Source organism: Sturnira hondurensis, unplaced genomic scaffold (assembly GCF_014824575.4).
Source record: "Sturnira hondurensis isolate 20B ecotype Veracruz unplaced genomic scaffold, ASM1482457v3 Scaffold0000867, whole genome shotgun sequence".
NCBI lineage: Eukaryota > Metazoa > Chordata > Mammalia > Chiroptera > Phyllostomidae > Sturnira > Sturnira hondurensis.
This window is the reverse complement of record NW_028073498.1, coordinates 4142367-4155986: the sequence shown is the minus strand read 5'-3', so window position 1 is coordinate 4155986 and position 13620 is coordinate 4142367. Positions and strand designations below refer to the sequence as shown.

The following is a 13620-nucleotide window of genomic DNA, read 5'->3' as shown; positions in this document are numbered from 1 at the left end:
GCATTAAATTTAGTGAGGGTATAACTATCAATTGATTTGTGTTAAGTTGCAATTGACTTCGCGATATAATGCTCTTTTACTTTTAGTAGATAATGAATTAAACAAGTATTAACTTGGCAACTTTTTCCCAGTAGTTTTTGAACCAATAAATTCACCTCAGATCTCCAACATTCTTTAAGCCTTTTGGAAAATTGCTTGTGCAGAGCCTTGCGCGTGGAGTGCCCCCGGATTGGAGCAGGCCCACTGTCATCTTCCCTCTCTCTGGGTCAGCTGCATCAGCGTCTGGCCAACCTTACTATTCCTAGTCCCATTGTCCTCCACCCAGTGTCTTTGGGCCATGGCTCTCAGACTCATCACCCTGAGACACCGTTTCTCTTTGTTCCATCCTTTTTTGACCATTTGTGCTGGTGGCTGGAACCAGGCCAGACCACTTGGCCCACGTGGGTGGGGGGCTCTCTGTCACCAGCTGCCAACCTCGATGTGTCCTAATGTCTCTCCACCCTAACACAGGCCATTGCCGAAGTCAGTCCAGGCCTCTGCTGGCCCTTGGACCCACCATGCTCAAGTCTCTGTCTTCACCGTGGTCCCTGATCTGACCCACCCCGAGAACGGGAAGGGCCTCGGTGACTCTCTCCCGGGCTTTCCAACAGCAGAGACTGCGGTCCTGAGGCTGCCCACGGTTCTCTCCAACAACATGTTTCCCCCAGTTTTGATCCTTTCTTGGGAGTAGCTGCTGCGGCCTCTTCACTCTGACTTTCTGCTTGTCTCCCATGGAGACTGTCCTCCCTCTGTTAAATGAGGGTGGGTGGACTCAGAAAGCTGTAAGTAGTTATACTTTGGAAGAGGGACCAGATGGAGAGCTGGGATGTAGCTGGTGCCACTGGACAGAAGGCCAGTGGGGCTCTGATCGGGTGGCAGTGTAGTAATAATCAATAGTTACAGTCATTCTAAAATAAAAAATAGTAACATTACTCCAGCTGGTGTGGCTCCATTGGTTGGAGCATTGTCCTGTGAACCAAAGAATTACAGGTTTTATTCCTGGTCAGGGTACATGCCTGGGTTTCAGGTTTGGTCCCAGTTGGGGCATGTGCAAGAGGCGACTGATTGATGTTTCTCTTTCATGTCAGCCTTTCTCTCCCTGTCTCCATCCCTCCCTTCCCCTCTCTCTAAGATCAATAAGCATGTCCCCGGGTGAGGACAGTAATAATAATAACATCATTGATAATAATAGTGACCTTCTAATGAATATCCACTGTAGTCAGACCCAATGTTGAGCACTTGCATGCATCATGTTATTCTCACAAGAGTCACCTGAAATAAAAACAGGCTCAGAGCAGATCCTACAGGTGTCCAGGGCCACACAGGCTGGGAAGACGGCCCAGGTCTGTCTGGTTCTGAATCCTCTGCCCTTTCTTCTCCACCAGACCATTTTCTCATCGTACTCGATGTCCTTTCTTTCCCACCAGGCCTTTCTTTCCCATCAGGGAGACGCAGCATCCCTTTGACCCACCTGTCCCGACCATCCGCAGCACCAAACGATTTTCATCGCTGCTGTGCCATGATTGAAAATCTGTTTCAGTGGCCAGTAGGACTCTTCCCACCTGCTTACTCTTTATTTTTAGTGTTTTTCCACCTCTTCTTTTGTGTTTTCTTTTCCAGGTAAACTTTACTTAATCAGCTGGGTAAGGTGCCATGAAATCCCCTTGGTACTTTGGTTGAGATCGTACTGCATTTCTAGACTATTTCAGGGGCTAATTGGCACTTTTGAGTTATAGAGCCCTGCAATCCAGGCGTAAATCTGTCTTCCCATTATTCACGTTTCCCGTTGTGTCCTTGGTATGATTTAACTTCTTGCTCTTACGAGACATGTGCATATCTTGTCACGTTTGTTCCTTGGTACGTCCTCTTTTTTGTTGTCATGGGAGGGATTCTGTCTTCCATTGTGTTTCCCAACTTGTTATATGTCCAGGGGAAGCTGCCAATTTTTGTTTTCTGGTAAGTGTCTGCCTCAGTGCATTTTTATTTCCCCGGTAGGATCTGTCTGGATCCTCGTGGGTGTCCCAGGTATGTACTTATATGGTCTGCAGACAGTGACAATTTTCCCTTCTTTCTCTTATCTAATTGTTTGGCCAGAACTTCTAGAACAGTGGTAAGTAGTGGTGGTGTTGGTGGCGTAATATAATTTTTAACAACTAAATAATATGTGACCATTTTGTTATGTCATAATCTAATTAACTATCCCCTGTTTTGTACATTTAGGCAGTTCCCAGTTTTTCCCTTTTATAAATAACATTGCAGTGAGTGCTTTTGCTTATCCCTACTGTCCTTTTCCTTAGCTCAGCACAGTAGACTGTTGGGAGCGAAACAGTGGGTCAGGGAACATGAACTTGAGGGTGCTCATTCCAAATGCCAACTGATTCTCCAGAAATGGTTTCTCTAATCAACTAAAGTAACATCAATATGTTAAAGTTTGAGGCCTGGGAAACGAGGACCAGAGCTTTGGCTAATGCCTTGCAGAACCCCAGGACTGGAGCACCTGTCTTTAGCGGGGATTTATATTGAGTGAGCTGGCTGTTAGTCTTGTTGGGGAGGAATTTTACTATGAACTATATTTAATGAAGAACAAGAGGCTGTGGCATCAGAACAGGCTGGTACTGAGGTTGAGTCTGGCCGCTTGGGGTTGCCTTAGCTGAAGTTCTGCGTAGCCTCTGTTTATCTGCTTCTGAGAATCCCTCTGTTAGGGACCTTTATCAACTACACAGCCATCAGCCGTGTGCCCAGTATTGTCGTGACTGGTCTTGCGCAGGCCCAAGGAGCCCCAAGTGGTGGCTGTCAGCCACGTGGCAGCTGGGTGGCCTCCTGTGGCTGCCGTGGTTCTGCCTCTCTCTGCTGCCTCTGCCCACGTCTCCCCCTTTATTTCATGGTTCTGCCAAGGTGTCTTGGGGGGTCCTGTGAACCCAGCTACATGGTGGTCATCTGTTGGACTGCATCTGTTCTTCCCTAGTAGCTCTCTTCCTTTCCCTGCATTCAAGTACCATATTTTGCCATGTACACTGTGTACCCATGTTTTTGTGTGCATTATACACGGGATTATTATACCCATGGTATGTAATCATTGTACCCATGTATAATGTGCATCTTTATTTTTCTCTCAGAAATTTGGACAAAAGAGTGTGCATTACACACAGCAAAATAGAGGTAAACAGTATCAGGCATTGAACTGTGTCCCCCTAAAATGTGTATGTTGAAGTCCTGACCCCCTGTGCTGCAGAATATAACCATGTTTGGAAATAAGATGCACTGTAATGTAGTAATTTAAATGAGGTCATTAGCATGGACTTTAATCTAGTATGACTGATGTCTTTTAAAAAGGGGGGAAGTTTGGACGCAGAGACATGAGCCTGGGAGAACTCCACGGGGAGGAGAAGATCAGGGTGAGGAGCGTACAGGCTAAGGACCACCAGGCATTGCCAGCAAGCCCACCCGGACTAGGGGAGAGTGTGGAACATATTCTCTGTCAGTCTCAGGAGGAACCAACCGAGCTGACACTTTGACCTCCGACTTTCAGCCCCCAGAACAGTGAGACAACACATCTCTGTTGCTCAGGCCATGCAGTCTGTGGCACTTTGAATGGCAGCCCTAGCAGACTCTTCCAGAGGCTAAAGGCTCATCTGTTCAGCAATGGAAAGCAAAGACCTCCATGTGCTCAGAATAATGCATCAGGATGGCTTGAACGAGTGAGGCCAAACACGAGAAGGGGCACGAGGGGAGCTGAGCCTATAGAGTGGGCAGCCTGAGTCCCCAGACTTGACAACCATGAGTGTGGGCCTGGAGTCCTGAGCGAGAAGGCGAGGGTACCCTGCACACCCAGAGAGCTAACCACATGGTAGCTTGTTGCATGAACCCACTAGGGAGTCTTGGGAAGCCTGAACGGAACACCAGGTAGCTGGTGGTGGCCAGAGGCCTCTTTTCCAGCACTGAACACCAGGTAGCTGCTCCTCTGGTGGCAGAGAGGATCACTATGGAGTGACCACACAGGGAATGTCACTTCAGGGAGGCAGAGGACTGGCTTCTCGTGACACCTGCAACTCTGCAAGTGCATAAGGGCAGGTATGAATTGTCGTAGGTGAATGGCACTGGCCCCAAAACATGTCATCCAGACCTTTCAAAGCTGGCAGTAGGGGAGGTCCCAATGGCTGTCCCTTGGAGATGGCCACACCCTTAGCAAGCTGCCTGCTCTAGAGGCCTGGCCTGAGTGGTCTGAGGGCCCACCCTTGCCTTTTTCCCTCAACACTGCAGACACCCAGGCTGGGAGGCTGGGTAGGCCTGTTGGGAACAGAGACTAGAAGCTTGTTTCCGTGGCAGCATTTCATCTTGAGCTTGGAGGGCCCCTGCCCAGCACCTCACCCTGCAGTGGGGCAGGGCCTTTGGAGTCCAGCTGCCAGGGGTGGAGCCCCACTCTGCCACAGCGACCTTTGTCACCTGGGTCGAGTTAGTCACAGTCTCTGAGCCTCCATCTCCTCACCTGTAAAGTGGGATAATGCCCACCTGTCGAAGTTCTCCTGAGGATTAAATAAGAGAACAGACATAAACTGCCCAGCATGGTGCTGGCACACAGAAGCGACCTCTGCCGGACAGCTCTTCTTATTCCCAGAATGGTGGACATGTGGGCTCTTTCCTCCTAATGAGTATGTTCCCCTTCCCTCAAGCTGAATGACAAACAGCGCAGTAAGTGTGGGATGTGTGGAGGGTGCATGCCCATTCTGAATTAATTGTCATAGGTCCTTCACTCTTCATTTCCGCTCTCTAGCCCTTGTTCACCAGAGACTTTTTAAGATTTCTGAAAGCACTTTGGAGGGAGGCATAGGAACTCGTGAGCATTGCTCCCATGAAGGCTGCTTCCTCCGTGAGTGCCTCTCTGGCCACGTGTTCAGTGCCGTCCCAAGGCCCCAAGGCGCAGTGCGGGGCCTCCTGATTCTCCTACAAGTTATCTGAAAGTCCAATGGCCTGTTTGTTTGACTGCTTCATTCATTCCTTCATCAAAGAGCAGGAAGTACTTAGGCAAGAAAGATGCATCCAGACAGAAAAAAAAGAAAAGAAAGCAGAGCGATGAGAGGGCTTGGGGTCTGGGGCAGTTTGACGTGGCTGGAGTTGGAGTACAGGGTACAGCGACTGGCTCCTGGAATAAATACTTAGGACCAGGTGCCAAGTGCCGGGCCCTGTGCTAGGTGCTAATGATAAGACAGTGAACAAGGCAGCCAGGGACCCCGCCCAATGGAACTTCCCACTCAGCAGGGAGGCCTGTTACAACCCATTTCAGAAATTACCCCAGGGTCACGATAGTGCTGGGTGGCACAGCAGGGAGGCAGAGGGGGCTAGGAGAGAGCGTGAAGGCGGTCTGACCTTCTAGGGAGTCAAAGAAGGCGAATCTAGGGAACCTCTAAGCTTAAACGAGGCATTAATTAACCAGCAAGGTGTCTGTTGTGGTGCAGGAGTGAACAAAAAGGTATTCCAGGCAGAAGGAACAGCATGTGCAAAGACCCTGAGGTGAGGAGGAGTCTGGTATAATTTAGGAACTGCAGTAGCAGGTGACTCCCATGCAGCCTGGCAGGAAACAAGGATGGGGAAACAGGTAAATTCTCACAAAGGTTAAAGGAAGCCAGCAGGAAGTAAAGCTTCGTGTACGTAAGAATTTTGAGTGAGGAGAGTTCGGAGTGTCGGCGACATTACAAACTCATTAACAGCGCCCAAGGCCAAGTGCCAAGTGACACCTTCGAGATGCCTCATGGTCAAGGTGGCTGCCTGCGGAAAGCATCGGGAGGGAGGAGGACAGAGCCTGGAGGGGCTCCTCCAGCCTCAGGGCAGCCCAGCTACCCGCCTGAGGGGAAGGGGCTGCACTTCTGCCTCCACCTCCTGCCTGGGCACCCGGGACCTCCCAGCTCTTTCTTCCCACGCCTCCTGGATCCCTGCTGGCCATGCAGTCACCAGGCCCAGCCCACTCTTTGTTCAGCAAATCTGCACCCAGGCTCTAAAAGATTTACTACAGCCCAGACCAGCTACAGTAACTAACAAGAAAAGAAGTGAGCCCTTAGTAGCCAGGCCTGTTCTGTATGCTACACAATGTTGTTCAGCATCTCTCGTTTCCCAAGAACCAGAGATCAGACTGTCTACAAGGAGGCTTGAGAAATCCGCACCCCTCCTGGAGGCAGGCCCTCTGGAGACAGCAGCCCCCGGCATCCTGGAGCCACAGCATCCTGGAGCCACGGCCCCTCTGAGGGGATGAGGCTGAGCACCAAGCCAGCTCGGTTTGCAAGCCCTGGAGGCCCTCCTTTCAGGACACAATTAATTCTAAATTGAGAGCTGATAACGGTGCTCTAGGGTGCGCCACGTCCCGGTCACACATCGCCCAAAGCAAGTCATCTGGATCTGATTACCAAGCCAGGCTGGGTCAGACACCACGGGCACAGCAGAATGCGGAATTCCTACTCGTGGCTCCACAGACACAGCAACCGAGGAGCGAGGCACCGGCTGGGCACGCTCAGCTGGCAACCCCAACCCCGAGAAAGAAGATGCACCCAGGCCTTGAAAGGAACCCAAATTCTGTTTTGAAGTTTAGAAAAGATCTCAGATACTATTTGCCGTTCATCTACACCTCCTCGAGTTTACAAGCACTTGGCCATCTTCCTCCTACTGCTCCCGGCCCCCCCTCAATAGAAACGGCAAAGGAGAGTAGGGGGGTGGGGGGTGGTGAGGACAGTGGCATTTTCTTTTCTAATTCCAGATCCTCAGAAGCAGATTCCATTATGTTTAGGTTGACTGGTTTAAGATGATGACATATCATTTCACAATATAGGCATATATCCAATCATGCCTTAAAACTTACACGGCATTATATGTCAATTATATATCAATAAAACTGGAAAAAATTAAATTAAAAAAAGATGAGGGTATAATGCACTTCAGAAAAATTCCCACACAAAGAGCTCAAACTGAAAGTAGATTGATACTTAAAAGGATAATTTATCAGACAAATTCACTGATGTCAAAAAAAACTCTTTCCCAAAGTTTCAAATAAATGAGGTGTCAGTGAAATAAATAATCCCAGCATTAAATAAAAAAGACACCCTGAGAAGGGTGTAATTAGTTCTCTAACGAGGGGCCCAGGCAGTGAGTGCTGTCAGCTCGTGGAATGGTGTGGTGCCTGTGGGTGCATGATTATGGAGGGGCTGGGCTGAGGAGGACCTTGTGCAGGGCTGGGAAGGGGGAGGAATGGGCTTGGTGGAGAAGATGGGGAGTGGTGTTCCAGGCAGGGGAACAGCAGGAGCAAGGGCAGAGAGGCTGAGAGGGGCTGGAAAGCACTGAAGCCTGGCAGGGAAGAAGTTTGTGGGTGCCCGCTGGGGCCAGACCGTGGCCCAGATGCGCTGCAAACATATCCTGGGTGGCTGCAGCTGACCAGTCCACAGAAGCTTCTTTGGGGGCCTCCCAGGCATGCCCTCGAGGATCCCCTCTTGCAGGACCAGGGATCGGGGCTATTTTGGCGGCTCGGGTTCTGAAGGTGTGTGGGAGGAGATGGCCTGGTGGGGCTAAGACGCCTCGAGGGCTGCGTACAGCTGGCCCGTGTCAGGCGGGCACTGGTGTCTGCAGACCTCACCGCCCAGATCTGGGCAGGGCTGCCCATCACAAGTGAGCCTTTGTGGCCCCAGTGTATGAAACCAGCCAAATATTTTCCCTGTCACTTTATGAGGTGCTAGCTCTGCCCATTCAAGCTGGGGAAAATAAAGCGTCACATAATTTGTTCCGTTAGAGTTGATGAGGTTTGAAGTTAAAGGAATTCTGTGCCCCTGGGAAGGCCTGTCAGCCCGAGGAGGGGGCTGTTCCCAGGATCCCACCTCTGGAGGGGATGTGGGCACCATTCAAGCCAGGGGCGGGTTTTATAGAAGTAGAGAATGAGGCCCTGAGCCTGGAAAGTCATCCCGTGAAACAGTTGAAATGAGGAGACCCAGTCACCTGAGAATGTTCAGCGCTTTTGGGGCCATTTAGGCCCCTGACCCCAGGGGAGGCCAGGGAGCTCACAGAGAAAGGGGAGAGGGTTCTCTCCTGCCGGACTCGCAAGGCAGAGGATTCTAGAAGAGTTTCAGAGCCTGGGTGCGTGGTGGGGGGAGGGGGATGCTGGGCACTGAGGTTGAAAGCGTCAACCTTATGCAGGCAGCAGGTGGGCAGCCACAGCACTGTGATCTCTGCCTTCCGCATAAGCCCTCTTTCTCACTGCCCACAGCCTGTCATTTTAGCAGTAGACCTGCCCCCCTTTTGCCTCTAGTAATAGGTGTCATTTATTGAGTTCTTGCTGTACAGTGTTAAGTGTTTCATTAGGTACCACGTTCATTTCTTCTGAGCCACTGCTCCTTTACTGCACTGAGCGCCTGAGGATGCACCCATGACATTCTCCTTCCCAACAGCCCCATGCAGAGTCACGGTGGACTCATTGGTGCAGGTGGGTACGTTGAGCTCATGGAGACATGACTTGCCAAAGACATACAGCTAATCAGGGCAGGGCCGCATTCCAAGGGCAGGCCGGCCCGGCTGACTTTCTAGCCCGGCTTCTCTCCACTCCTTCACAGGCAAGGTTAGAAAGAAGCAAATAATTAGCAGACAGTGTGTACTACCCCGGTTATAATTCTTTGGTTTATCTTTGAAGTTACATTTAAATTAGTCATAGTTTTATATGTTAATTATCTTTTGAGATGAATAAAGATACTTTTATTTTTGCATTTACACTCACAACTATTTCTTGATAACAAATTATTCCAGGGACCAAAGATAAAACCAATCTTTCCATTTTTAGAATAGACAAGAACACACAGATTTTTTAAACTCATCTTAAATTTTTAACTTACATAAGGTAAACGTTGCCATCTTAACCTTTATAAGTGTCCAGTTAAGCGGCATTAAGTACATTCACATTGTTGTATAACCATCACCAACATTCATCTCCAGAACTCTTTATCTTGCAAAATTGAAGCTTCATAACTATTAACTCCCCATTCTCCCCCCTCCAGTGCCTGGGAACATCCTTCTATCTCCTGTGCCTGTAAATTTGGCTATTCTAGGGTCTTCATATAAGTGGAATCATGTAGTATTTGTCTTTCTGTGACTGCCTTATTTTATTTAACATAATATCCTTAAGGGTCACATATGTTGTATGTGATTTTTTTCTTTTTAAGGCTGAGTAATATTCCAACATGTGTTTGTACCAGTGTTTATTTATCTACTCATCTGTCAGGGGACACTTGCTGTTCCTGCCTTTTGGCTTTGTAAATAATATCGCTACAGACATGAAGAGTGCAAATATGTCTTCCAACCCTGCTTTCAATTCTTTCAGGAATGTGCTCACAGGTAGAATTACCGGATCGTGTGGTAACCCCATGTTAAATTTTTGAGGAGTCTCCATGCCAATTTCCAGAGAAGGTGCGCTATCTGACAGTGCACAGGGGCTCCAATCTCTTCACATCCCCGCTGACACATTATTTACAGCTTTTTTTATAGCAGCTATTCTAATGGGTGTGGGGTAGTATCTCATTGTGTTTTTTACATTATATTTTATTGATTATGCTATTATAGTCCCAATTTTTTTCCCTTTGCCTCCCTCCACCCAGCACCCCCACTCCCTCAGGCAGTCCCCCCCACCATTGTTCATGTCCATGGGTCTTGTATATAAGTTCTTTGGCTACTCCCTTCCATATACTCTACTTTACATCCTCATAGCTATTCTGTAACTACCTATTTGTACTTATTAACCCCCTCACCTCTTCACCCATTCCCCTCCCATCTGGAAATCATCAAAATGTTCTCCATATCCATGATTCTGTCTCTGTTCTTGTTTGCTTAGCTTGTTTTTTAGATTCAATTGTTGATAGATATGTATTTATTGCCATTTTATTGTTCACGGTTTTGATCTTTTTCTTAAATAAGTCCCTTTAACATTTCATGTAATAATGGTTCAGTAATGGTGAACTCCTTTAGTTTTTTCTTGTCTGGGAAGCATGTTACATGCTTCAATTTTAAATGGTATCTTTGCTGGGTAGAGCAATCCTGGCTGTAAGTCCCTGCTTTTCACGTCTTTGAATAGGATACGTTTTCTTAAAAGCAAATCCACCATGGCCACTTAACCTCAAACCCACGCCACACGTGATGACTCCACATCGCCACCTGGTGGCAGAGATTCTGCATAGCAAGGGAGAGAAGTCTAAAAGGGAAACGCAGAGTCTTAACTAGACAACAGATGTGGGCCCCTTGAAGAGACTCCATGTTGGAAGTGTTGGAATCCAGGGGCGCTAATCTGTTCCCTGCCTTGGACCTGCCGTGTTGCCATTAAGTCAGGCATTTAAACTCTCTGAATGAGTGGCACACGCTTCCTTGCGCAACGCCTGCATAAACCAGCATTTCTGGAGATCCCTTCTACCCTGAACATTCCCTGACTGTGTCGTCACTCTTAGGTTGCATTGGACTCCTGCACACTAGGGTGTCTCCATCAGGAATAGCCTCTGACCAGACGTTAAGCACTCCAATTCAGGGTCTAGCGACATCTTAGCACAGTGAGGGTGACTATTAGTTGTATTCTCTTGTAAGAAACAGGAAATCTTACCCAAACTGCCTAAACTATTAAAGAGAATGTATGGGCTTTTATCACTAACTAGTCATGGGGTAAATCTGGCTTCAGCTTCACCTCTATCCATGGTTCAAGTACCATTGCCAGGATCTGGTTTCTCTCTTTACATTTCTCAGCTTTTTCTTCCTTTGTGTCTAGTGGTGCCTAAGAGGTATCTTATGGGGCTTTAGCTTCCCACACTCTGAACCTGCATGGAGTGACAAATCTAAGTAAAGACCAATTCTACACTGATCCCTAGATCTCCCATCCCACAGAGCATTGCACATAAGGCCCTCCGACACACACACTCTGCATGGGGACCCCTGGCATCTTTTCCTTTCTCAGGTCCCAAAGTGACCATGAGGAGCCCTGGGCTACCCCTTTCCTCCAGCAGGAACCAGCACGCGTGTACAGCCTCATCCCCGCAGGAGGGATATTGGAGCTGAGATTTAAAGATGCTACTCGATAGGAAAGGCTGAGAATGGCGTTTCAGGGGTAGGGGCAGCACGTGCAAAGGCACGGAGGCTTTCAAACACACAGGCAGGCCCCAGAGACTGGAGGAAGTTCAAGGAGCACGTAAGGCAGAGAGTCCAGCGAAGAGACCAGGCCACGGAGGGTGACCCCACTGGTCTAACGGGCCATTTATTCATGCATTAAAACCTGGGCCTTTTGAAGTACAGTGTTTTTTTTATTTAGATTTTATTGACAATAAACACATTCTTAAGGCTTCATTAAAACAGAACAGTGACATGTCTCCTGCCCACCCCTGTTCCTAGCCCCTCTCCCCAGAGATAACAGATGCTGTCAGATTCTTGTGTTTCCTAAGATATTTTCCACAAACATCCCCAGCAGTGTTCCCTTCACACCCTGATGCGCACCTTGCTTTCCTCTCTTACTGTGTCCTGGAGGTGACTCAGCACATGGAGGCTTCTCCCTTCTCCTTGACAGTGGGGGAGTTCAGTTGCAGGGCCCCAGCTGTGCATCCAGAGCTTAGAGACCTTCCCACTCCGCCCTCTTTTTACAGTGGAAAAGGCCGGGGGCCCAGAGAAGGTGGGGAGCCCACCAAGGTCTCCTAACTGTTCAGTGAGCCAGGACTCAAACTCAAGTCTTGTGCCTCTTCTATCTGCCCAAGGCCAGGCAGGCCCACTTCCTTGCCTTGGTGGCCCTCAGTGATCAGCCATTGGTTGGAAAAGGAGGTAGATGAGGTTGCCATTTTATGTAGCAATTACAGGCTGCAGTCTGCTAATCTGTCCACCAGCCTCTTGATGTGGTTCCAGACTTCCATGGTAACCTTCATCAATCGTTCCTCCCTTTCCCCTTTCTCTCTCCTCCTCCACCCTTGCCCCATGCCCAGCCTCAGTCCCATCCCCAGCCCAGCAACTGGTCACTATGACAACGAGGGCCTTCTGTCACAAAGTGGCCTTCCAGGTATTTTATTTGGAGCCCCAATTAAGCAGAGCGGGCTACAGGCTGGGAGCAGCAGTGCGGGAAAGTGTGTTTTATGGCCTGTGAGAGCTCAGGTGCTATTTATAGCTCCCTAATCAGTGTTGCTAAATGGGGTCTTAATGCAAGTTCTGAGGCAACTGAACATTTTCATCTCGCAGAATCACTCCCTCCCCTCAGCCTCACTCCCTCCACCTGCCCGCCTAAGCAGCCCCCCACCTGGCAGCCCCTCCCTGAAAACGGTGCCTCCTCTGTACTCAGCAGCTGTTGGCAGGCTGCCTGGCTCCCCTGGTCTCTTCCTTCCCTCTGCACTCCCGCCTTTGGGGACATTTGGTCCACACTATTACTGCCCTCAGGGACCTGAGTCCTCAGGTTTGGGATTCCGTCCCCAACCTCCCACCCCTCTCCCCAGCCTCTTCATCAAAACCAGAATGGGAGGAGAAACACGAACACCTGAATGCACAAGTAAACATCCAGGGTTTTGTGGGTGTTTGGAAAGCCCTTTCCACTGATACCATGTGGGTCAACAAGCAGTTTTATTCATTGAAGCAGAACAACTTCACTGTGACCCCCATTCCTTACGACCTGGGAATTCAGGCTGAGAATGGGGAATTAGCTAATGTCTGCTGCCAGGCACTGTCTTCAAGCTTTACACGAGCCACCTCACTCCGTCCTCTCACGACTTGTTTTTACAGAGAAAGAGCCTGCAGCAGTCAGGACAGGCCGGGTCTTGCTGCAGGATCAGCCCCAATGGCACTAACTTCAAACAGGCCAACGTTTGGTTTTGTCCTTGCCGCATGTCTATTGCCGGTCAGCCAAAGACTCTTGTGCAAGGTTTGTCTACGCACTTCAGGCCCAGGGCAGAAGGGGCCTCCCTACTGGTCTCTAATGGGAAAGAAAAGGCAGTGACGCACATGCTGGCTCCTGAAACTTCCAGTGGAAGTGACACATGGCACTTGCACTGACATTTCATTGGTCAAAGCAGGTCTCGTGGCCTCACCTAACTAGAACTGAGCGGGAAAGGGTACGCTGATCCTGTGCCAGGAGTATTTGACGAGCTCTAACGACCTCCAATGACCTCCACAAGAGCTGAGCGTCTTGGGGGGAGGGAGTGAGGATTTGTCCAGATCCCAGAGCACCTAACAGGCAGAGCAGGGATTAGAACATTCAGCTGTTTCCCCCAGAAATCGGTGCCCTTTCCCCGTGTAACAAAGTGGCTATAGACATAGGCTCCAATGACAGACTTCTGGCTGGAATCCCATCTTCGGTGTTACCCTCGCTCGGCAAGTCACTTAACCTGTCAGAGCCTCGCTGAGGTGTAAAATGAAGACTCTAGGGTAGGACTGTGCTCTGGAAACCAAAACTTGATTCCTAAGTTTGAGCCAAACTCATCTGGCAGCAGACTCCACCTGAACAGGTTGGAGGCCATTTATAGTCATCCCTTCTTTCACTCAGTGTGAATATTCATAGGTTTTACTCTAGAAATATTAATGTGTTTGATTACAGGTGCAGCCCCGGACCACTGGGATGTT

The 13620-nt window shown here is 49.2% G+C and overlaps 1 protein-coding gene across 1 annotated transcript in view; it reads left to right on the top strand.

Moving 5' to 3' along the window:
- The window catches only part of SPSB4 (splA/ryanodine receptor domain and SOCS box containing 4), a 69371-nt gene that overhangs the window by 40588 nt on the left and 15163 nt on the right, over positions 1-13620 (top strand). The window lies entirely within an intron of this gene.